Genomic DNA, 12,061 nt, shown 5'->3' on the forward strand with positions numbered 1-12,061 from the left:
TTCCAACTGAGAGGAGAGGATCTGACATTGCTAGTCTGATTCATGAAAATCACTCTGAGCTCTTGTATTGATAGCTTCAGCTCTCTGAATCCGCAGGAATCTTGGCCTTATCCCTGAACTCAGTTATTTTAGTTGTTCTCTCTCCAGATACACTAAATAAAACACTTGATGTACTGCACTTAAGGCTCTCTGGCTTAGCTTGGTACACGATGATGGCATGTTCTTTTTGATTCCTGTGTACGAAAAAAAAAATAATAATAATCTGACTTCCAGCTTTCTGTTTGCTCATCTCTTGAGTTTTGCACAGAGGGGGTGCATATGTGTTCTCACACTGCTCTTGCTTGGTGAATGTTGAATAGGGAAGTGTGCAGAAAGCATGAGGGCTGTGAAAAACGTGGAAATGCCCCAGGCTTGCTGGGCACAGGGACAGGTTCAGTTCCTTCTTCTCCCTGGACTCTGCTTTCAATTGCTGGAGGATGGGATGGGTTGGGAACCTTCTGATTTGCCACTTCATCTTTGGCACTGAGGCTGAATCAGAAAATGCCCCTCTCCCAATAGACTGCCCTTCTGTTGATGGATTGCTAGCAGGAGAGAACACACGATGGATAAGCTTGAAAATAAAGAAGTCCAGAGTCAGAGTTTTGCCTATAACATGTAAATAACTTTAGGAGCAGACCCATCTCCCAGCTGGCACGGAGATGAGCAGCACGCTCACTGCCCTGTGATGGAGTGCTGCCTCGGGGACATGGAACCCAACAGTAAATAGGGAACCCAACAGCTGTGAGGCACCTCAATGAAGAGCACAGCTCATAGACAGCAACGCTGAGGCTGTAAATCTGTTTGCTGCTCGCATGGAGTTTCCTCCTTTTATGTCTCCTGTTGGCAAACAGCTCTCTGATGTCTTATTCTGGAGGGCTTCATGCGGAAAACTATCCCAGCTCTGAGCAAATGCTGCTGCATGGGTAAATGATGAGGGAAGAGGTGGGTGGTTGGAAATGCCTATATTGGCAAATAGAAGTGTGCTGGGCTGGAACTTGCAGGGAGCAAGGCTTTGTCCCCACAGTGCATCCTCCTCCGGGCAGCCAGCACCCAGCTGCCTGAGTCAGCAGCTGCAAAGCACAACTTGACCTTGCTGGGAAAGAGATGTCAAACAAATCTTGGTGCTCGTCACACATGGTTTGACACATGCACACAAAGTTCCCCACAAATCAATCTCTTTCGCTGGCTGGGCCACTCCGTCCTTTTCTGGGGAGGGATGTGAGGCTGTGGTGCTACACTGTTATCTCACCCCCTCCCCCTCTGCCCCAGTTGTCCCAAGAGCCTGGAAATATAATGGAGTTACGGGAAGCTTCACTGAGCAGCACCCAAAGGGTTATGAGGTGGTCAGACAAGCTCTGGCCGTAATATTTAGCACTATAATTATGCCTTGAAATGTCATCGGGGGATTTGCAGAGGCATGAGAAAAGGGAGCGGGGAGGATGAACAATGGCTTCCCAAATGGTCAGATGTGATGACTGGCCCCAAGAAGCATCCCCAAGTGAGAGGACAGAGAGATGGATTGGTGTGCAGGCTGCCTTATACGGAACGGAGGGCTGGGAGGTGGTACTGGGGCTTTGGGTGACACCGTAAGGGAAATTCAGTGAAAAGAGGCAATGGGATGAAGGCGATGACCTCATTCATTATGGGCAGAAAGCAAAGGGAGCAGCCAGCCCCGTGCCAGCTGGGTTCCACTGTGGGGTGACAGCTGCCTTAGGGCAGGGGATGGAGGGATGCTGACCCTGTACAGGCTTATTGGAGTCAGCTCATTTAACTGCTGCTCCCTCTTTGGTGTCTAATCCAACAAACGCCATGGCAACGCATGAGCCGCTCTGCTTACCTGACCTCACCTGCCCCCACTGTTAACATCCTTCTTACCAAATTGCTCTAATGCAAGTCCAAAATACCACGGAGGCTCTTCTGGCTGAAGGAGGAGATGGAATGCAGAGGCTGCAGCCCTCCCTGCCAGGCTGGGGGACCACATTGGCACAGGGGTGTGTGGGGAGGAGAGCTGAGGATGGCTGCTGACAGCTGCTCCATACGTGGGAGGGTGAGAAGTAATGTTCAGGATATTGTATTTATTATTTTTTTTAATTAATGGCAAAGGTGTTCTGCTTCCATTCATAGAATGCCTTGGGTTGAAAGGGACCCAAGCATCATCGAGTTCCAACCCCCTGCCATGTGCAGGGTGGCCAACCACCAGACCAGGTTGCCCAGGACCCCAGCCAGCCTGGCCTTGAATGCCTCCATTGATTATTTATTACTTTGTATGATGGCACCCGTGACCCAAGTGAGATCTCTCTGCTGCTACGCTGCACTTGAACATTCCATAAGACACAGTGCCACTATTGGGGCATTTGCATGGTTGGGGCATGTGGGAAATGCTACCTTGTGCAGCATCACCTGCTGCCCCCCATGGGACTGGACCAAAGCACCTTGGTATGGCTTTAGTGGCATGTGGCAAAAGAGGAGGGCGAGGCACTGGGATTCCTGGCCAGGACAGGGGTTGAGAGCAGTCCCAGCTCCCTGGCTCTGTTTGTAAAACGCTACCTGAGAATAAAGGGTGGGCTCATAATGAGCTAACTAGTATGGTGAGAGCTGCCACAGTTTCGTGTGGGTTGGATGTGGCAAGGCACTTCCCAGCAGGCATTGTTTATGGTGCAGCAGCATTTGGAGGCTTTACAACAGTAAATAAACAAACAGTGAGAGACGCACTGTGCTCCTGAGCTCCAATGATCTTTGTTTGGGTTGAATTCCTCCCCATGCTGCTGTCTCAAGCTTCAGACAGCACACACAGGAGGGGAAAAAAAATGACTTTAAATATATGCGCTGTACTATAAACATATATTGCCATAGCCCTGTGCAACAGAAATGTTGCAGAATCCAACACTCTGCAAATGTGAGTGCTTTTCTTAAGTTGAACTTAGCCCTCCTGTGTAACATTTCAGCCCAGACAGTTAGTTTGGCAATGTTGTAAGTGATTGAAAATGGGTTTGTAATGGGAAGCGATGAGCTGCTTTGACATTAGGCAGTGCCACCAGCTTCAGCTATAATATTTCCTTTATTGGGATGCATCCAGGCTATTATAAGCAAACGGTGAAATTAGGGCAGTGTCAAACATACAAGGATAAAAGGGTTTTCCTCTTGGGAATAGAAAGAGGTTAATTAAAAAGAAGCAGAAAGAAAGCCTTTGCCCATTTCTGGGGTGATTTAAGTGCTGGGAAAATATGTTGTATTCACAGCACTGAGATTGCAGTGCTGTATAAGCGTTCCCCCTGCAGCCCGTGTCCCATATCTGCACCCCAGCAGGGCCAGGGTTCCACGTGCCCCATCCCATCCCCACTCTCTGCTCCATCCCACAGTGCCGTGTGCTGGAGAGGAGAATCCCTCATAGATGCCAGTGGTGGGAGCGAAGAGCAGGCAATGAGCAAACCGAGATGTTGGTGTTTGTGCAAGCTTTTATTGCTGGGCTTTACCCTCTTCCTTCTGGGACAAACTGTGATTTTATTACTTAGCAGCAAGATGTTCATCGCAGCCCCACAAGCGCAGCTTTTCAAATGCCCCCCCGAGCCCTCCTCTACTGTTTTGTTTTTTGTTTTTTTTTCTCCACGAAGTCCCCAGTGAAAACAAGTCGAGATGAGTTTTTCCCCCTTGTCAGCAGAGAAGTGGTCACCGCTGCAGGGTGCAGCTGCTGTTGCCATGTCGGGGTCTCGGTGCTTTCTGCTTGATGCGACAGCAGCATCACTGGGGACTTGGGGCTCAGGGCAAGGAAATGTGCTGTGACACCAACAGCACCAGCGAGTAGGAGCATCTGCCTGGTGCTCGGAAATAGCTCAGATCAGAGGGAAGAGCAGGGAGAGGGCAGTGAGGAGGGGTTGGGGCTGAGGGAAGCTCTCTTCATTTTAGGGCAGTACAGCCCCAAACTGCAGCCATCATCACGTGTGCACTGCCCGATGGTTTGGAACTGAATTAACACACCTAATGCAACAAACTGAAGGTCCCCAAAGGGAGCACCTGGTTTTCCTTCGTTTTCACCCCTGTGGCCATTCTGGTGTCATTGTCTTTTTACACAGGAATCGGGAGAGCCCAGACTGTGGCCAGAAATGGGCCTCGTTCCCAATTTGGTGACTGGAAGAACATTACCTGTCTCCTTTCTCCATTTCTTCATGAATGTTTGGGGTGGGGAGGAGTTTTAACTATTTTTTTTTTTTTTTTTTTGGTGAAAAGACATAATTATACCTGCCTGATTAATCTTCAGACAGAGCCAAGCGCTTGCCATAAATCTTTGAAACAAACACGTCTATTTATATTTTAATTATCTTTTCTCTTCTTTCCTAAAGTTCAGGTTGATTTCAGCTTCTTCTACATATTTATAAATTGAACAGTTCTCCCTTCACCTTTCCTATGCGTTATGTTTGTGAGGCTTCATTTTCCCCTGAGATGCATCATACTCCACAGTGACTGCTCTGTCACAGAGCCGTAGAACAGCTCAGATTGGAGGGGAGCTCAAAACCCACCCAGTGCCACCCCCGGCCATGGGCAGGGCTGCCCCCCACCAGTTCAGGATGCCCAGGGCCCCATCCCACCTGGCCTCGAGTGCCTGCAGGGATGGGGCACCCACAGCTCTCACAACAGCTCCCTGGAGACAAACTCCATCCTTAGACCCTGAGGTCCCTGAAGGATTTCCAAGGGAGGCACAGTTGGCCGAGATTCCTCCCAATAACCATTACCATTGGTGTTGCCATCAGAGGCAACGCACAAACCCTAGAGTTGCACCCCTGTGCCCCTTGGTGCAGTGGGGAGGAATGGAGTGGGATGACAGTGCTTTGATTCTGGTTACCTTTGGGGCCACTCCTTTGAAGATCAGCCCTTGCTCTGGCGCAGTATTTTAAGGACTCAAAGCCTCCAGGCAAAAAGCTCCCGCTTTATTCTTTTCAATCGGAATAATTAGATTTATAATTATGAACTGATTTATATCTATAAGTGCTCGGGCTCAACGTGCCTGTAGCCTTGCAAGGAGAGGTTGTTTCCAGTGGCTACTTGAGCTGGGTGAGAGAAAATCTGTCTCCCAGGGAGCGGGGATGCGAGCGCCTGCTTTCCTCGGGTAACCATTCCAGACGTCCTTTCATTTCCAGTGAGTCGCTGTAATTTGTAAACATTAATAACCATTATTATTATTAAAAAGGAAAGAAAGTGAGTAGCCCTGTAACTAATTACTTTAAGTGTTTTCAATGAGGCACAGTTCAACTCCTTTATAAAATCTCCTGCTGTGAAGACCAGATTGTCATTATGATCAGATCTTTCCTTAGACCTATTAATTTTACCCAGAATAACAGCAGAACAGATGCGGGGAGAAGGCTAGTCTGATTAACATAATTCTTTTCAAAGACCATTTCCTCCCTAAAGGCCACCACACCAGCTCCTCTATCCTCTCTCAGATCTAATTACGTTCAGGAGAATTCAGACACTGATTGGTGATCTCGGCAGATGTCACTTCTCAGATATGAAGCCCCTTCAGGATATGAAACCTTATCAAAAAATCAATTGAAATTAACAATCCTCGTGCTGCTTTCCCCTTCTTCTGTGGCCAGATGAAAGTTGCTTCTGAACAGCAACGTCCATTTTGTAGCCAGAGAGGCTGAGCCTTAAGAACATCCATCAGCTTGCAGTTTGTTCCTTAGACTTTGAAATACTTCTCACTTCCACCTATCTCTCTGTTGTTTTCTGCTTTATGCCACGTCTGTAGCTAGAGAAGCATGAAATTTCAGCACAAATTGGCCACCAAGTATTAAAAGCACAGCATCGTTGTCCAGCTTCAGACAATGGAAGCTGAGGACTGCTTGCTTTGCAGGGTTCCTTCATTCAGTGACCATTGCACTTTGCTTTGCTTTGTGCATCACTCCACGGAGCAAGGTGCATCCCCTACCCCACTAACATTCTTCCTCTGCAGCGTATCTAAAACACCATTCTGTGATGAAATATATTTACATCCCTATGCAAGTGCCCACGTGCCATTTAAACGAAGCTTTTAACTGAGCATTGCAGTGGCATTTCACACGGGGGAAATTGCTCCAGTATTTACTGCTATTAAATTAATTTCTCAGTAGAGGATTTTAGACTCTTGTAATTCATGAGGATATTTTAGGTCCTGTTTACTGTCTGGTGCTTAAAAAATTGTCTCAAGCATTTGTTTCCTGAATATAACGTTGTTATTACATTAGCTTTCTCTCACAGGAGAGACAGGGGTTCATTAATGTTGATGTGGAGCTTATTGTATTGCCGAGCACTCCAAACAGTGGGTAATTTTTCATAACATACATGTGGCAACATGCTGGCACATAAAGATGAGCTGGAAATGTTCTTTCTGCAGCCTAGTGTCCACTATGCCCTGAAGGACAGAGATTCTGAATGGCACCAGGGGGAAAACTATGAGACCTGTGCTTGGAGGAAGGCTGGAGCAGTGGGCTGACGCCAACTGTATGTGATTCTATAAGATCAAGTGTTGGGTTCTGCCCTTGGGTCACAACAACTGCGTGCAACTTTACAGGATGGGCAGGGAAAAACTATTTGGGGGTGTCAGTCAGCAGCTGGCTGGATGTGAGCCAGCAGTGTGTCCAGGAGGCCAAGAAGGCCAACAGCATCCTGGCTTGTATCAGGGAAGTGGTGGAGTCACCATCACTGGAGGTGATCAGGAACCACACAGATGTGGCACTGAGGGACATAGTTTAGCAGGCATGCTGGGAACGGGTTGGCAGTGGGAATGGGTTGACAGTTGGACTCGGTGATCTTAGATTTGCTTTCCAACCTTAGAATCAAAGAATCATCAAGATCGGAACAGATCTCCGAGGTCATCCAGTCCAACTGTCTTCCTACCACCAAACATGGTGGTATTCCCACCAAACCACGTTCTTTAGTACCACATCTACATGTTTCTGGAACACCTCCAGGGATGGTGACTCCACCACCTCCCTGGGCAGCCAACCATCAACCAGCTGCCCTGGGCTCATTTCCTCCAACCTTGGAGCATTATGAGGCGCTGGGGTTTGGTGTCTGGGACAGGATGGGGTAAGACTTGTATTGGATGAAGTGTTGTCAAGCCCTGTGTGGATGGCTCAGCACAGCTGGCAGCTGGGCAGGATGCAGCCAGTTCTCGAGTAATGTAGAGCAGAACACTGAAAGATGCACAGCCTGAGGTGGGATGGGAAAAGAGTAACAAAAAAGGCTTCATTTTAAATGTTATGAGAATCTTTTAGTAACTAATGCCTTCCCCTCCAAACCATGACATTTCTGCTGTGGAAATTGGCAGCAATCAGGCATACAAGTGTTGGGAAGAGGTTTACTTGGACAGATGAAAGAAAACCATTTTCTTCTAAATGTCTGTGCCCACAGCTAGATAATATGGCTTTCACTAACTGTGCAGAGGGCCAGAGATGGGCACACAGCTCCTTCTCATGTAAAATATAACTACTTGGGTAATGGTGGAGGACAAATCTAGCTTGGATGGAGAAAAGTGTGGGATTTTTTTGTGGTTTTTTTTTTTTTTTTTTTTTTTTTTTTTTTTTAAGGTAATAAGATTAATGAAAGGACTTATGATAGGTGTGTTTGAAAATGTAAGGGTGAGGTGGGCTGGGCATATGGAATAGTGCTCTGTGCCTGTAGGCATGTATGCATCCATACACGGGTGTTTGGGAAAAACCCTGTGGAGCAGGGAATTGGCATCACATAGACCTTATGCTCATGGGGAAGCCTCTTTAGCCTCATGCAAAGGGAAGGAGGGGACAGGAGCCACAGAACTGTCCCAGATAGCTGGTTTGAAAGGCAGGTCCATCAGGAGCCTGATACCCACAAACACCAGCCAAGGACAAGGGTACCACACAACCACAGCCCCGCTGCAGTCATCCTGTCTGTGAAGGCTGAGCTAGGTGTTGTTTTCATCTAGTGATAATGAAAAGCTCAAATCTGATTTCTTCATCTAGGCCATCATTTAGCACAGGGTTTTGATCAACAAAATGATGCTATTTGGATCTTCCCCCCTTCCACCCCCTCTTTCTTTTTTTTTTTTTTTTTTTTTTTTGAAGTAGAAATCTGAGGAGGTAGGGGAGGGGTGGAACGAAAGCCTGTGAAGACAACTGGACTTCTCAAAGCAAAAAAATAATTATTATCCTCCTGAGAAAAGAGCTTTTCTCTGAGTCCTATCAAAGCCACACTGCAGCCTTCAGATGAAAGCCCCACATTTTACCCTGCTCCTTTTAACACCTCATTTGTTTATAAGTGCTGCTGCACCTAAATGAACAAACGCTTTGTCTGCTGCACCCAAAATAAAGGAATAAGCAAGGGAAGCGGGTGTGGGCTTTGATACCGTGCTCACTTTTCAGCTCCCAACAACAGCATCCACAGCTCTGCAGTGAGTCCTACCACACCAGAGCTGGGCAAGATGAAAGCTTTTGGGTGTTGGCACATCAGTGTTTTTCCATCTCATTGCTTCCTGGTGGGCTGCACCACACGGGCAGCCAAGGGGCTGCAGCAGGGGGTTGTGATCTTTGGTTGTTGCTCACTTTAAAAGGAACATTCTCAGAGGTTCTCCATTTCCTTGCAGGGAAATGAGCAGCTCTATGACACGTAAAGGCTGCAGTGTTTGAGCATTAAGCAACTTGAAGGACAAGGATGCTGCAGTGTGATTTTTTTTTTTTTTTTTTTTTTTTTTTTGAGCATCACTAGTTTCCTCTTAAGCATCCAGTGTTCAAGAGACGTGTAGATGTGGTAGTCAGGGATGTGGTTAGTGGGCAGTATAGGTGGTTGGTTGAACAGATGATCCTCAGTGGTTTTTTCCAACCTTAATGATTCTATGATTCGTGTCTGGAAAGAGAAAGCCTGTTTGGGTTGCACTGGTGTTATGTGCCTCAGCATCTCTCCTTGCTTTGCCAGCTGCTGATGGGCAGGAGCCTGTCAGATTGTTCAAGACAGCTCAGCAAGCACCAGACAGCAAAAATTCCACTTATTCCAGTTTTTTTTTTTTAAATAGAAATAATAAAACAAATGATAGCAAGCAGCAGACGTTGCAAAATGTAATTACCACCTCATCAGTTCCTGGCCTCGGTGATTTTTTTGTTGTTGTTCGTTTTGTTTTACTTGTTGGTTTTTGCCTCCTGCCACTCACATATGAAGGCTGTGGGGGGAGTGGGGCAGCCCAGCAGTGTGGGTGCAGGTGGGGCAGGGGTTCCCACATTCCCATCACTGTCCTGCTATGGGCTCCCCTGGGCAACGCTGCCCTGGCTGTGATGTGAGTCCCAGGTGTACATTGAAAATAAGGCCTGGAAACTTCATTCTCTCCAAAATCAATACTTATCTTCAATCTCTTCTGGTCTCTTGAACTGAACTGAGTGGCAGATCAGAGAGGAGCAGAGCAGGCAGCATTCAGAGGGGCTTGGCAAATTGCTACATCTGTTTGCTGTGAGGCTGAGCGGTGTGATATGGGATTACTCCTTATTAAATATATATGCTCTCTGTTTACCTTTGCTAGACTCGCAGATCCTTGAAACCCTCTTTGTCTGTGTTTGGTTTCTCTTATTTAAACTATTTTTAAAAGTGCTAGAGGGAGCAGGAGGGAAAGGGACACAGTGAGTGCTGTGCTGTGCCATTACCATGACTGCAGGGTCTGTATCCTATGCTCACCCATCTCTTCTTCACCTCCTTTCTCCCTTCCCCTGGAAAAGCCCCAGTCAAAGAAGCAGTAACAGCTCTGCTCTCAGTCGATGTGTCTGTGCCCTCCCAGTGATGCTCAATGTGTGGGGCACAGAGATGGGTTTTCTTGTAAGGAACTTGAATTTTGAGCAAAACAATGCTTTCACTTTGTTACCATTTGTTTAGGCATTCTGGACAAGCACGCAGGTTTATCTCCCATCCTTGTGTTAAGAAGAGAGCAGGAGGCTTTCAAGTAGCATTTCAATTAAGACTTTAAAACGAAGAGATCCAAGCCAGATCAGAACAGAGTCTGATCTCTGAAGCCCCCCTCCGCTCCCTGTTTGATATTCAGAAATGTCGTGTTCTGTAGTGCTGCATCTCCGACGCTGTTCACTAACGATTACATTTGTGTGAGCATTACCCAGGAAGATCTGAACTGAAAGGGTTTGTTTTCCTCCAGCTGTCCCCCTCCCATAAGGAGAAGGATGGTTGGAGAAGAAAAACTGAGCCATGAAATTAATCATTCAAGTCCGGAGTTAAATCCCTTTATAGTTATATATAATTTTTTAGGGTGAGCTCTCATCCTGCAGTAATATATCCATATTCTCTGATGGTTGTTTTTTTTTGTTGTTTTTTTTTTTTTAACTTTTATGTTTTGGGGGAAATTTTACAATTCAAAGCATGAAACAGACAGTCCTATAAAAGCTGGGTAGGCTGTGCTTTTAACCAAAGCTGGGACACACAGGGCTGTGAGCTGTACCTATTGCAATGACTGCTGGCTGTCAGTGCCCTGAGCAGCACCTGATGGTGCCCCTAGCATGGGGGCTGAGAGGGGCTCGTGGCATCAGAGACCTCGTGGCACCATCACAACAAGCAACAATATAAACATGCAGAGGGCCGTCTGATTCCTCTTCAAATAATCTTTACCTGCAAATAGAGAAGCTGGAGAGGCGTCTTTCCGTAGCATAATTTATCATGAATTCAGTCTTTGCAAGATCCAGAGCTGGAGGCAAAGTTGCACGAGAACAGGCTTTTTTCTTTTCTTTTCTTTGGAGTTTCTGCTTTATAGCATCGCTTATCAAATTTCAGAGTCCTTGCTTCGGGCATCACCTGGGATCTGAGGCAGAGAGGCCACTATAAATATAAACACCTATATAAATATGTGCGTGCATTGGAATGTATGCAGAGTTATCCAGGGACCTCAGCCTTGTAAAGTCCTCTCCAGCTTGGTCTTTCATTTGTGTTTTGAGTGAAAGCTCTCATCCTGTCTTATTTAAGGCAAGTTGTTTGTTTGCTGTTCATTTAGATGGAATAATGATTAAAAAAAAGCAGCCAGACAAAAAGCTCCAGGGGTCTCTCAGCTAATTAGTCGTACAGTTGCAAATGGCGACCACCTGTCAGTAAGATATAATCCACAAATAATGGATTAACTCGGCCAGCTGACAAACCCAGGCAGTAAAGCGGCCCCATGGAACCAGCCCTCCTGTTCTCAGCACTCCCTCCCCACCCACAACCAAAGAGGCTCAAATAAATCTCTCATAGGGCACGCTTGGAACATCTTCAAGGAGATGATCTGCTGGGAGCCGGTTCTGTTGTCTCCAATGCCACTTAACTACAGGCTTTGCAATGCCAACCCCTTGGCATGGGAACAACAGCTCTCACTGCATAAGGTGAACCAAGGTATTTGCAGCCCTGATGGGTTGAAGTCCAGGATGCAGCCGACCTGCGTGCCCAGAGTTAAAGCACAGCTGTTGCAGACAGCCTGTCTTATCTCTGCTTTCTAGTGGGCTCAGTTTTGTTGCAGAGGGTATCTTCTTGTTGTTTTGTGGTTGTTATTCTCTTCTCTTTGCTCACAAATCTTCCTAAGCACGCAGGGACAGCAGCCCACGGTGTTAGAGCAGCCCGAGTGTTAATCTCCTGGACTGTTTCAGCTGGTGTCTGCAGGGCATTTCTGTAAGAAAGGAACAAGGAAAGTCCCTTTATGGGTCTGTACATCCTAGGGGGATAGTGTGAAAATGCTGTGGCTGGCTTACTTGGGACTTTCCACTTTGCAGATGATGTATCTCAGGGGATAAGATGAATGTGCAGCGCTGTGCTTAGATAGGAATTAATCTGTATGGCACCATTTATCTCGGGGGGATGATCTGAAAGCACCGTTTAGAGGGGAGCGATGCACTCTGGGACCGCTTCCCCCAGGATCACATCAATATGCTGCGCGGCGCTTATCTGTTTTTAGGAGAGTAGGTCATCTCAAGGGGCAACGTGGATGGCCCACGCCCTGCTCGTGTAAGGTGTTCTGTGCGGGATGACCGCTCCTTGATGAGATGCTACAAAGCATGGAGTT

Source organism: Phasianus colchicus, chromosome 23 (genome assembly GCF_987193195.1).
Source record: "Phasianus colchicus chromosome 23, bPhaCol1.hap1.1, whole genome shotgun sequence".
NCBI lineage: Eukaryota > Metazoa > Chordata > Aves > Galliformes > Phasianidae > Phasianus > Phasianus colchicus.